The sequence below is a fragment of the Echiichthys vipera genome (assembly GCF_963691815.1).
Source record: "Echiichthys vipera genome assembly, chromosome: 9".
Classification (NCBI taxonomy): Eukaryota; Metazoa; Chordata; class Actinopteri; order Perciformes; family Trachinidae; genus Echiichthys; species Echiichthys vipera.
Window position 1 is genome coordinate 1,178,963 of NC_139834.1, and position 13,938 is coordinate 1,192,900.

General features: G+C 49.2%; 1 protein-coding gene across 1 annotated transcript in view; it reads right to left on the bottom strand.

Moving 5' to 3' along the window:
- The window catches only part of LOC310952341 (1-phosphatidylinositol 4,5-bisphosphate phosphodiesterase eta-2-like), a 170,894-nt gene that overhangs the window by 66,104 nt on the left and 90,852 nt on the right, over positions 1–13,938 (bottom strand).

A 13,938-nucleotide genomic window follows, 5' to 3' on the forward strand; every position in this document is an offset into this window, starting at 1 on the left:
ACAGACAACCATTCACACCTACGGGTGATTTAGAGTCATCAATGAACCCAACACCTGCACGTCTTTGGACTGTGGGAGGAAACCGGAGAACCCGGAGAACACCCACGCAGACACGGCATGTAGCAAAAGGCCGCAGTCGAACCCGCGGTCGTTCAGTGAAAATGATCAAACAAATGTCTCCGACTGAAACTTTAAATTAAATGATATTTATACAACTCGAAGAATTAACTGGTAAGTTAATTAATTAGACAGTTAATACATTAAAGTTAATAACACAAAGAGGTTTTAAATATCCAAACGATATCTTTCCTTCTCCTCACTTAAAGCTTGTTCTTGAACGAAGCACAGCTCAGCTTATATTCACAGCTCCTGTTTAAATGCAGCAGTGTAAGGAAGTGAAGGAGCGCCTGTTAGAGAGCTGCAGGGCTCAGTGTGGCAGGCCGCCGTGATGTGTGAGGCGGCGCCGGGAACAGCCACTCATCTGTGAGGATGGTCCCTGCGCTCTGATAGCGTTCTCACACTCACGGGGCTAATGATGTGCCCCGGCACTTTCAATCCACCAATGCATCAATCAATTTGCAATTCTTTACCCGCAAGTGTCGCGTTCTGCCGCCTTAAGGCGTCGGAGGCACTTCCCCCGTAATGGCAAAATAAATGTTTTGACATTAACTTCCATCGGGGCCTCACGACGTCTGAAAGTGGAGGCTGGAAATTGTTTTGCTCTGAAGAAATCAAAACGAGCACGCCCACTATTTGACACTTCTTTGCCGCTGCTGCTGCGGCTGCATCTATAAAAAGACACTGAGAAATCACAGATACTTCACACACACATACACACACACACACACACACACACACACACACACACACTTGAGTATGTGTGTGTGTGCTGGGATGCTTGCTCTTCACACACACACACACACACACACTTGAGCATGTGTGTGTGTGTGTGTGCTGGGATGTTCTTGTTCTTCACACACACACACACACACACACACACACACACACACACACACACACATATACTCAAGTGTGTGTGTGTGTGAAGAGCAAGCATCCCAGCACACACACACATACTCAAGTGTGTGTGTGTGCTGGGATGTTCTTGCTCTTCACACACAAATGCACGTCTCAAATCGCTTCAGACACCCCTGAAACAAACGCGGCTCTCGACCATGAAGGAGCTCTCGTGGCCCTCATGTTGAAGCGGCGCTCCAGAGTAAGTGAGCGTGGGCGGCTCTCCTGGAGCCTCCTTATCAGCTCGATACGGCGCTCTCACGGAGCCTCTCCCCCACGTCGTCAGTGCAACGCTCATTAAATCTATTAGCATAACAACCAATAGCCGGTGGTGATGACTCCCCTGCACAAATACCAAGAAAGGAGCTCATCACGTGATCAGACCCACAGCTGTTCGGCTGCAGCTCATCAAGGCTTGAACGCAGCAAAGCGAGTTTCTCCATGAATGAAACATGTGTTTGTTCATGCATTCACCTCCAAGTTACAATTCAACACAAAGAAAATAATCAACTTTGCAATATGACAATAATGTGTGGAGGCTGAAGGGTGTTCCAGATGAAGTGTCGCGTCTTTAAAAGACATTTCCCATAAGCCGCCTTTTACAGAGTGAACTCTCTGAGCGCTCCATTTTGTGCCCGCTGGGCGGCTGAGCAGCATTTCCACGCTTCCTGCAGCGGAGCAGCTGCACGGTCGAGCCACAGGGTTAACTCCAGAGGATTCAAGGCTTACGAGACACTCCTGAGAGGTTGCATCAAACGGATGTTTATGTTGTAAAATATGAATCATGTTATTAAAGTGTACATCGTGCTGAAGATCATACTCGGTATCTAACCGTGCACTCACACCAAAAGCAATGCAGGTGATTAAAGCGTCACACTGCCGTTCAAAACCAATGTAAGTGACGCGATGACGCGTGACATCGCTTCGGGCAAAATGAGCGATGGATCGATGGAGCGATGGAGCTTTCAGTGAGCGGCAGCACCTGAACGACTCACTTCCTCTGAGAGCTCATTTCTGTTCTTCTAGAAGCATCAGATCCCTGTTAGCATTAGCATTAGCATCACTTCCATTTAGCACAACAGCAGAGTTGGCTGAGCGGGATTAGCTTCAGTTAGCTAGCCTCCTCGGCTGCTACCTGCGATTGAAGCGATGGAGCGATGGAGCAAGAGAAGAAGAAGAAGAAGAAAGGCGTGAGTGCAGAGTGACACGTGTCCCGGTCTGAGTTACAGGCGAGCTCAGCACCTGAACGACTTCAGAGGTTAAATCACTGACGGATCTCACTGCAACACAACAACAAACTTCATCTGAGAGCTCATTTCTGTTCTTCTAGAAGGATCAGATCTCTGTTAGCATTAGCATTAGCATAACTTCGCATTTAGCACAACAGCAGAGTAGGCTGTGCTGGGGGTTAGCTTCAGTTAGCTAGCCGCCTCGACTGCTACCTGCGATTGAAGCGATGGAGCGATGGAGCAAGAGAAGAAGAAGAAGAAGAAGAAGAAGAAGAAAGGCGTGAGTGCAGAGTGATCTCACGACAACACAACAACACACGTCATCTGAGAGCTCATTTCTGTTCTTCTAGAAGCATCAGACCCTGTTAGCATTAGCATTAGCATCACTTCTATTTAGCACAACAGCAGAGTAGGCTGAGTTGGGGGTTAGCTTCAGTTAGCTAGCCGCCTCGGCTGCTACCTGCGGTTGTAGCGTTGATCAAAAATGCTCGTGTTACAGGTGATTTAATCGTCTCCATCGCTTCTGGTGTGAATGCACGGTGATTCATCCTTAGTGGACGCAGAGGCAGAGACCGACTGAGCTTGTGCACATTCAGCAAAACACTTTTCACCAAACAGATCGAGTCAGAATTCATCGTTTCAGCCTCCAAATGAATCCTGTTCACAAACACTTGCAAAAGCACTTAACTGGTACCTGAGCGAGGGCTGTTTGCCATCTGCTAATCCTCCCAATAGTGACACCGTGTCCGCCCCTGAGCAGCAGCTCCTGTCTAATCCTGAGCGTGTTCCTTCACTGAAACTCTTTTCTGGGACAACATCTGTGATCAAAGACGGGAAAGAAGAAGAAGCGAGGCCTCTAAACGCTGCCCTGGTGCTCGCCCCCGCCTGCTACAAGTCCCCGCAGAAGGGCCCGTTCTAATAACAGTCCTGTGCTGTTGTTCTGTCGTCCCGTTCAGCGGGGGCGGCGCCTGAGGCCACGGAAGACGCCTCAGATTCTGCCGGAGCATTCTTCTCACATAGCCGCTAATGAAACAGCAGCGTGTGTACTGCAGAGGCTTAAGGGGACAAGTCAGCCCTGCTGCTCAGTGAGGTGAGACCCATCTGCTGCCACCTGGATTAACTTTCTCTAACCTCAGATATGATGTTTAAGACTCTGCCTTTCCTGCAACGGATCAGAGATTTAGGTAATGATGTTCGCAGATAGAAGCAGATGCACTGAGAACTCACGCTCACCTTTACTTTCTTTCTCCAAATGCACGTGCATGACTGTCGTAGTGCAAGGGAAGTCGTGAGTTTAGAGTTGTGGGTGCAAACCCTGATGACAGATGAGCAGGACAGAGCACGTGGGAGGTGAAGAGAAGCCAATGTCTCTGGAAGCACGAGGGACGAAGAACGCACATTGTTCAGTGGATGTTTGGGTTTGTGTCGTTTCCACGTCACTGTTTCCGACTGTGACAGCGAGGGAGCAAAGAAAGGAGCTGTAAATAGCCGTCACTCAAGAGCTACCGGGCCCATATTCACAAAACATTTGATCTCACCACCAGGTGGACTCCTAAACAGAGACTCATGTATGCTCTACGTTAGAGACGCATACAGACGCGTACAGATACGGAGCAAACGCTGCAGTACCACCTGAAACCGTGGGGGCAGTGTTGGGCACCGACACTGGAATAAGCAGGCGACATGTTGCTTCAGCAAAGCTCTTCTTCAGACTTGAAACAGGAGGTTAGTCTGGGGTTAGCACTGTGCGAGTATCAGCTGAACGTGCTCGGGACTGCAGGGGACTGTCACACCGCGGTGAGGACTGTCTTGTCTTTGGGTTTTTTCGTGTTATTTTGAAAAGTAACTCTCCTCTCGTTTCAGGTCACCTGCTCTTCCTCTTGTGTCAACGGTCTGACGTCCTCCCCTGATCCATGGAGTAGTCATAGAGTTTTGTTTCCTTCCTTGTGGGAGTGAATTTAGGTTCTAGTGTGAGTGTGTTGTTGTGTTTTGTTGTGTCTAGCTCAGAGTTTCACAGCCGGTTGAGTTCTCACTCATTCTGAAGTTGAAGCAGGAGTTTCAGAACAAAAGCCTGAATAAACTGTTCACCCTTGCATCTGAGTCCTCGCTCCTGCTCAGGCCAAAGAGGCGCACTCCTCGTCTGTGAGGCCCGTTTGGTGTCGTTACTGTGTGAGGTGAACTGGAATCTGGTATCTAATAATTACACTCTGGAGTTAAGGGACACTGAGACTTTTTCCCAATCTGGGACCGGCCCTGATACATTAATGTCTGTTTGTATTTAAGTTTATACAAATGTTTTTTTATTCTGGTCGTGTGAGTTTGACTTCTAACAAATGGAGGCTGGTTACAGAACATTTGCAGTGAACCAGCGTTACCCTTTAATGACCCACTGACCTTTTTCATCAGCAGCACCCTAAGGCTGACTTCAGTGTGTTTAACTCCAGCGCTGATGAGGCTCCAAGAATAGATGCAGTCTTCTGTTCGACATGTTCATCATGTCAGGGGAAATTAATATCGCAGCAAATGAGAGAAATACACTTTAAGACGTTTTGGCTTTTGGCAAATAAATCAGGCCTTCCTTTAAACACGACTAATCCCTGAGTATCAGTGTGTGTGTGTGTGTGTGTGTGTGTGTGTGTGTGTGTGTGTGTGTGTACAGTAGGTGGAACTCGACCAACATTCGTTTAGATCCTCAGTTCGCTCGTTACCACAGTTTAACGCGTAAAGACACACAGCAGAGCAGGTCAGAGAGCAGAGATCAGCCTTTCTATGAGCAACACCGGTCGTTCAGTAAAGACTGTAAAAGGAAAGACTGGCTCTAGCATCTGAGCTGCACGTCACTGCAGGTTAGGGCCCGTTTGAAGATCAGACTGAACGTCACAGGAAGCTTTTTCACAGCAGTTCGCTCGTGTACTTGTGTCAGCGAGGGACCAAACCCAACACCACTGAGCAGAGGCAGAGATCATCGCCCCCGTTTCTACAATCGATTGCAACGAGACTAGAAGACGGATGCAGGAGACGGTGAAGTCTGGGGGACAGATGGGGGCAGCCATGGCTACTGTTTAACAGCAGTGTGGCCTTTCAGGACATCTACACTTTTGTCCCACCGACTACTTTGTTTGAAACTCACTCAGTGTGTTTCCATTAGTTCCCTTAAACGTTCTTCCCCCGGTTCGGGGAACAACCAGCTGACTGAAGCTCCCTGGTGTCCATGTGCGAGGGTTGAATGGTGAAATGAGGGAGTAACTCTTCCTCCGGTATACACACACACACACACACACACACACACAGGTACAGTAGGTGGAGCTCCACCAACATCCAGCTGCTCTGAACACGCCTTTATTTCCACCTTCACCTTTGTCACGATCACCAGCGTATGCAAAATGGCCGACTTTTGGACACAACCAGGACACAAACGGCTCTTCTTGGTAGTGACGCTAGTTGCCATGGTGACGTCCTCCCTGGGTTTAAAGGGAACGCTCTATTTATGTTGTTTTTTCTCACGTTGCTTCCTGGTTTAGTCTATTTCTGAGTTGGAACCACCAGCGCCGCGGAGTGGGGAGGGGGAGCTCTAACCCACGGCACACGTGCAGACGAGAAACCCGACAATAATCCTGTTAAAGCGTTTACACGCGGGAGGACTCCGGCTACTAAAGGAGCTATCTAGGTCTGTTCATCGGGGTACGGTGTTTCCCGTCTGACCTTAACCCGAATATAAACGTGTTTTAGACTGCAGAGTGAGTGCACGTCAACAAAACCGTGCTTCGCTTCTTACAGGAGCTGCCTGCTGGCACTTGTGCTCTCTGACCCAAGAGCTAATGTGACATTTTCACAACGGTAATCTAAAGAAAGCACACACACACACACAAACACACACACACACACGCACACACACACACAGACAGACACACGCACACACACAGAGACAAGCAAGACATGTTACACTATAATCACCACGAATGGTTAGAATGGAGGCTGATTACAGCTGATGACCCAATTGTATCGTCTGTGCAAAAACGTTTTCCACCTCAGACCTTAACACCTGGACGCTGGATTCTTCCAGGTTAAACATTTCCCACAGACGACCAGTGAACTATTGAGGAATCCTCCGGTACAGACACAGTTCAACAAAACGCTTGTATTGATCATATCCACAGTGAACTGCAGTGACGTCCCCTCTAAATGTCAGTTAGCTGACACAGTGATCTTCCAGCGGTTCACACAAAATGTTATCACTCCATTAAAAGGCTATGATCTGTGGTTATCAGCCTCATAGTTATGGGTCAGGAGGAGCCTGCTGTCATGGGGTCAGAAGGCTGTTATCAGCTTTTCTCATTGGGAATTCAAACAAACATCGGTTAGAACTCACTGGATCGGTTTGCAGCCGAGTGTGAAACGGCGGGGACGAGGATCAGCACCTCTAAATCTGAGGCCGTGGCTCTCAGCAGGACACCGGTGGATTGTTACTCCGGGTAGTGAATGAGTCCTGACCCCAAGTGAAGGAGTTCAAGGACCTCGGGATCTGGTTCACGAGTGAGGGGACGATGGAGCGTGAGTTTGGCCGGAGAATCAGAGCAGCGGGGGCGGAGCTGCAGTCGCTCTACCGCACCGTTGTGATGAAAAGAGAGCTGAGGAAGACAAAGCTCTGGATCTACCCTCAGTCCTGGTTCCTACCCTCACCTGTGGTCATGAAAGCTGGGTCAGGACCCAAAGAACCAGGTCCAGGTCAGGACCCAAAGAACCAGGTCCAGGTCAGGACCCAAAGAACCAGGTCCAGGTCAGGACCCAAAGAACCAGGTCCAGGTCCAAGCGTGTGAACTGTGTTTCCTCAGGAGGGGGTCTGGAGTCTCCCTTAGAGAGAGGGGGAGAAGTTCAGCATCCGTGAGGAACTCGGAGTAGAGCCGCTGCTCCTTTGTGTTGTAAGGAGCCAGTTGAGGTGGTTCAGGATCATCTGGTAAGGATGAACCCTGGGCGCCTCCCTAGGGAGGTGTTCCAGGCACGTCCAGCTGGGAGGAGGCCTCGGGGAAGACCCAGGACCATGTGGAGAGATTAGATCTCCACACTGGCCTGGGAACGCCTCAGGATCCCCCAGTTAGAGCTGGTTAATGTGGCCCGGGAAAGGGAAGTTTGGGGTCCCCTGCTGGAGCTGCTGCGCCCGCTACCCGACCCCGGATAAGAGGTTAAAAAACAGAAAAACAGTGTTAAAACACTAAACAACGTGGGTTAGAAAGTTCATACTGTGTCATCTGCGGCACGGCGTTCAAACAGCTGAAAGCAACGTTATCGCTCCTTTCAACGGCCGTAATCAGCGGTCGTCCGCCTCATGGACGCGGTTACAAGGTTCCTGCTGCACCATTCAGGAGGTTCAGAGGGCTGTTATCATCTGTTCCCATGGTAACAGTCACTGTTTTAACGGTCTTAACGGTCTGGGAGTCGCACAAACTAGCGTGACTTCACATTTAGCACAACAGCAGAGCAGGCTGAGCTGGGGGTTAGCTTGGGTTAGCTTCAGTTAGCTTCAGTTAGCTTCAGTTAGCTAGCCACGTCGGCTGCTACCTGAGTGTTGTGGGCAATGTAATCACCTCCATCGCTTTTGCTGTGAATGCAGCGTCACTCTTCTTCATATTCTCATCTATAAATCTGTATTTTCCTTTAAACGTTGTGAAAAACAAATGAAGTGCTTCGCTAATCGCTGCGTCAGAGACGCGTACGGGTCACATGCTTCTGATCGGCCACTTCAAAGTCCTCTGACTGCAGCTGCAGGAAGCTCTCCTGTTCATATTTCATGAGGACGCATTTAGAAGGATGCACAAATGTTCCTCTCAATAATTTGGATGTTGCGTCAGGAGGGGGCCTCCTCGTGTTAGTGACCTGAAGGAGAAGCCTCAAGTCTCATGTGCTGGAACTTTCTTTAATTCTCAGGATAGAAACAGGAGAGAATGGAGATGATTTGCTCCCTGTGTGCGCTCTGGACCTTCTTGATATGGCGTTAAAAACTCAGAATATTGAAACATGACTCAGAGTATTATGCAGCCAGTTCCCAGTGATCGAGCTCATTTACTGTAGCTTTAATATCAAACAGCAGCTGACGTCCTTGACAGTGGCAGGTGATTCGACTCCTGCCCTCGGTGCGTTTTGTCAGAATCCTTTAAACATCCTGAAAACTCGTTATCGCTCCTGTCAAAAGAGCCTCAACCTGCAGCATGAGACTGAGGGCGCCCTCCCACTGTGCCTCCGTCCCGTGCCCCGTGCTTTAGGGTCCTTGTCCCCCCCTCCAGGCCCGTTTGTACTCACACTACCTGGGCCTCGGAGAATGCTTCTTGCTGCCTATACGTCATCACGCCGTCACACGTCACACGCATTGATGACGTCATGGCGATGCGTGGCTTTGTTTCCAGATCTTTCCGTAGACCTCGGAGTTTTTGTGCGTCTTGTCGACTGTTTTTGAATCTTTTCATCGACCAAATCTGCAGTAAACACTCCACCTCCGCATCACACCAACGTGAACCTTTCACCGCCACCGTTTGAAATGTCCGCGCATGGTCCCTCCTTCTTTTTTCTACGTCCCAACAGGCGCACAGGAAATGACCTCAGAACCGCCGTAGGCCTCGTGCTCGTACACGTGCGCACGCTCGTGCTCGTACACGTGCAAACGTGCTTTACTAAAGCCCACACGCTCCTAGACGTGGTACGGTTGCACTCACACTGGTCAAAGGAACCAGACTTTAGCCGTTAAACCTGTTTGGGCACGGTACGGAGGCACAGTGGGAGTGTGCCCCTACTGTAGTTTTCATATCCCACAGCAGCTGACTTCCCTGATAGTGGCAGGTGGTTCGACTCCTGCCCTTGGTGCGTTTTGTCAGAATGCTTTAAACATCCTGACAACTCATTATCGTTCCTGTCAAAAGAGCCTCAACCTGCAGCATGAGACTAAAAGACCTGAGCACCGCACGCACGCCAGGGGGACACGGATGGCACACAAGCATAACACATCCAATGGGGTTTTAACACTTAATATCTTCTTTGTCATCTGCAGCACGGCTTAAATATCGCACCATAGCTACGTTTATACTCTGCAAAGGGCCTGCAGCCATAAATGTAAGGAGGGTACGGGGGGAAGGTGGGAAATGAATTTTCACACATGGTCTTATAGCGGATCGATGTTTCTGCAGGCGGAGGAGGAGTTCCCCGGCCCTCCAACGGCTCCTTACTCTGATGATGCTACTTCACTACACAAGTGTTGTAGTGTGTATCCTTCCATTATTGTTTTTTGGTTTTTAAATGATCCCTAGTGCTTAGTTGTTACATATGTTGTGTAAACGTATTCTACTGCTCTATGGGCCTCTGCAAATTAAGCCCTGGGTAAAAAATAAACAGTTTTAGAATTGAATTCAGTCATTTAAAGTACAGGTCTGGCAAAAATGTTGATGTTCTCGTCATTAAATCCAAGGTCAGACCCAGCAAACTAACAACAAATGCATTGTGTTCATCAAAGCCTGTCACATCTTCCTCCGGGCCGTAGAGCTCCCTTGTTCCCCGATGCTACTGTTGCATAGTGACAACAAATCTGTGTGGAAATCGCTAGTTGGAGAGCTAGCTTATGCGTAATTGTTACATATGTTGTGTAAACTTATGCTACTGCTCTATGGGCCTCTGCAAATTATGCCCTGAATCTGAATGGATGCTTTATCCAACACTTGCTGTCATTTAAAGTACGAGTCTGGCAAAAATGTTGATCATTAAATCCAAGGTCAGACCCAGCAAACTAACAACAAATGCATTGTGTTCATCAAAGCCTCAGGATCCCCCAGTTAGAGCTGGTTAATGTGGCCCGGGAAAGGGAAGTTTGGGGTCCCCTGCTGGAGCTGCTGCGCCCGCGACCCGACCCCGGATAAGAGGCTGAAGATGAGATGAGATGAGATGAGATCAGACTGATGACAGAAACATTTACTCCAGTGCTGCTCTGAAGTAAACTGCTAATGATTGTACACAAACCTGAAGCAGTGCTGTCATTTCATTTGCGATTTTCAAAATAAAAGTCTACAAAATGTTCACACGGTTTCATCTGTACTCTTCATTAGATGAAGCACAGACTCCACCAGCTCCTATAAAGAGCCAATGGAAATATCAGCCTTAAATAATATTTTAAAAAATGATTTGAAGGGTTGAAAGTAACCTAAAGACGTCGCATCAGGATTCATGTTTAAGTGAGCAGAAATACATCACATTTCACCCCCTGAGGCGGTGAAATGTGCTGACACCCCTGCACGCCTGCACACTCGCAGTGCCGGCATCAGAGCTCTATTGTACGGCTTTGTGAAAGTCTGATTACAGCGCTCGGCTCTGCCTCTTCGGCTGCTCTGCTCCTGTGAGCCGAGGTGATCCAACGCGCTAATGACTGACTCTATGGTAACTGGGGCTTGGGGGGATGCTGGCACGAATGGGAGGGAGGATGGGAGGGCGTGGAAGAGTTGGTTAACCCTGATGGGGAGTTGTCAAAGATAGATGACTTCATTTTGCATGCTTCTCTATCTGTTCTCCCTCCTTGCTGTCGTTCTCCGTCACCGAGGCGGGAAAAAAGACTCCAGCACCTGTACTTTGGCGGGAGCTCGTTAGCACACAGGTGATCGCCTTTAAAACAGCGTCTTTGCAAGTGATCGATAATTAACAGCTTCAGCCCCAACGAGAAAACACCGAAGAAGAATATTTCAAAGAGTCACATCCAGAGCCCCGACTCCAACGTTCAGCTGAAGCCATGAGACACCTGCAGTTTTCAGCAGGAGCCTCTCTTGAAAGATTTATCAGCTGGCTCCGTCGAGAGCCGTGAATATTCATACGAGCATGTGTCGCTTGTGGCAGAGCGGTGCAGGTCTGACAGAAACAGGCATCAAGTGCACAGAAACAAAAGACAGATCTGAAGACAGACTCAAAGGCTGGAGTTTGTTTTCATGAGGGAGACGAGTTTGGAGGCTGAAGCGAGCAGAAAGTACTCTTCCATCACTCCTCCTCTTTCACCCCCGGCTGGCCTACTTGCATGCGAGTGAGGTGTTGCTTATCTTACCTTTCTCTGGGCTCAGGCTGCGAATGTTGCTGGAATCGTCCATTTGGTGTATTCCCCAAAGGCACAGAGCTCATGTGCTGCTAAAACAGGAGTGGGAGCGCTGGCTTCCCCCTAACTACCATCTGGAGGGCTGCTCCTGTCACAGGCATGCCTCGCCTCGTGGTCACCGTCTGGAGGTGTGACAGGAAACTTACCTATCCTCTCCTCTTTCTATTCCACCCTTTCTTAAACACACCCTCTCTCTTCCTGCTCTCTCTCTCCATGAAAGCCCATCCTCTCTGCGCTCTATGTGCAGCTAAGACAATAGTGTGGTCTTGCACACTTCTTCTTCTTCTGCCTCTACTGTACAGACTGGAGGGAAGGGGGGTGTTGCCCAGAGAGCTTTGGGAGCACGCTCAGTGCAGTCAACCACTCACGGCTCTCGTACGAGAGGGGGAAGCACTCGGTTCAAAGCCGATCACCTGGGAGAACGGGCGCTATTAGATGGAGGAGGAAGGGAGAAGTGGGAAAAGAAGAGAGAGAAAGGGGGGAGGGAAAACTGAAAGGGAGGAGGAGCAGAATGAGGACGCCGAGGGAGGAAATGGAGTGAAATGCATCTGCTGAGATAACAGGGAGGAGAGAGAAGAGATAGAGGGATGCGGATGGCATGGAGGAGGCAAGGTGGCTGTGATTTGCAAGTAGCAAAGAGCAGCAGCGTGTGGCGCGCATGTTTTATTCAGCACGGAGAGAGGGGACCACCCAGGCATGGAGGGGTTGGTCCCAGCAGTCGGCCAAGAAAGGGAGAGACAGATGGGTGAGACCTGACAGAAGCACAGAGGAGGGTGCAATGAACTTCTCTACACTTATATGATTTGGGTCCGAGGGCAGCGGGAGGGCGAGCAGCCTCCACCTGGTGATGCAAAGAGTGTGTGTAGACTTCTATGAAGGTGTGTCTGCAGAGCAGGGCTGAATGATGTCACCTGAAATCAACGCGTCTCTTTAAATACACCTGTGTGAAACTATTTAAAGGGGTCCGATTATACTCTTTTCCAGGTTCATACATGTGTTTTGCAACATATTCCCGACAACAATGGACCAAAAAAGTACAAACAGACGTGACGTAACCAACAAAAGGCGACAGTTGGGGTTAGGCACGGGCCGCTGTGCCTGTATTCACCCCCCGTCCTGCTCTTCCTGGTCTCCTCCCACTCTGTTCCTAGCCTCTCGAGCTCAGGATGGTCTCGCTCCGTTGTGTTTTGCATCATGTTCCCGTGAACATGTTCGTACGAGAAGTTATGCACAGAAATTTGCAAATGCTGCACGAAAAAGCCGACAACAATGGACCAAAAAAAAAAAAAAAAAAGACGTGACGTAACCAATTTTTGCCAACAGAAGGCGCCAGTTAAGGGTTAGCATGAACGGCATCACAACATGAATGGCCACAACCCGGGAATCGAACTCCTGCGTTCTTTCTAACACTGCTCATGGCCGCTGTGCCGGTATTCACCCCCCACCCTGATGAGCCCAGGTTGTACTTCCTGGTCTCCTCCTCCATATTACTCCTGCTAGCATGTTGCTAATGTCATTAGCAATAGACAGGGGAAGTAAAGCAGCAATTTCTACGGTAAAAAAATCACAAATAACATTTTATAAACCAACCACAGCACGACATGTTGCAGCAGGCGTGTGCTCTCAGTGTAGGGAGTGATAAACAACGCAGGCTGCAAAGATCAGAGCTTTCTCTCTTTAGCTAATGTGGTAAACAGCAGCACGTTCTACTGGAGCTGTGCCCGTCTGTAGGTCGTGGACGTGCCCGGCGTGCGTGGCGTGCGTGGCGTGCCCGGCGTGACGTGCATGGAGCAGATGATGTTATAGAAAATCTGTGAAGGTTTGACGTCAGACTTCTGTCTTTGGAGGCGTCGACAGCCGCCTGTATCCTGTACCCTGAGCAGACTTAGACTGGTCACCCATAAACACGTTTACCTCATTATTTGAGACTTTGGTCATTCATTCATTCATTCATTCATTCATCTTCAACCGCTTATCCCGGGGTCGGGGTCTTGGGGGGTGCTGGAGCCGATCCCAGCTGACATCGGGGGCGTGAGGCGGGGTCCACCCTGGACAGGACGCCAGTCTATCACAGGACACATAGAGACGAACAGAGACAGACAACCATTCACACCTACGGGTGATTTAGAGTCATCAATGAACCCAACACCTGCACGTCTTTGGACTGTGGGAGGAAACCGGAGAACCCGGAGAACACCCACGCAGACACGGGGACAACATGCAAACTCCACACAGAAGGGCCCCAGCCGGGATTCAAACCAGGAACCTTCTTGTTTAGCATAAACATCTGACATTATTAAGGAATTATCATTATTAGGAAAAGCATTATAGGACCCCTTTAATGTATGACACCTCCTAACACACTCTAAAGCTCACTGGATTCGTTTTTTTCCAGTCAAACTAAAAATGTAAATGTGTGGTTTTCAGGGGAGTTGTGTGTCAAACGTTGTCTTCTGACTCTTGTGTTGGTGCATCTTGGGTTCACCGCCCAGCTCGAGTGCAGAGTTCAGCACATGAACGGAAAAATCTCCCATAAAACAATCACAGCTTTTCCTAAAAGACGTCCGATACTTTGTGGACATG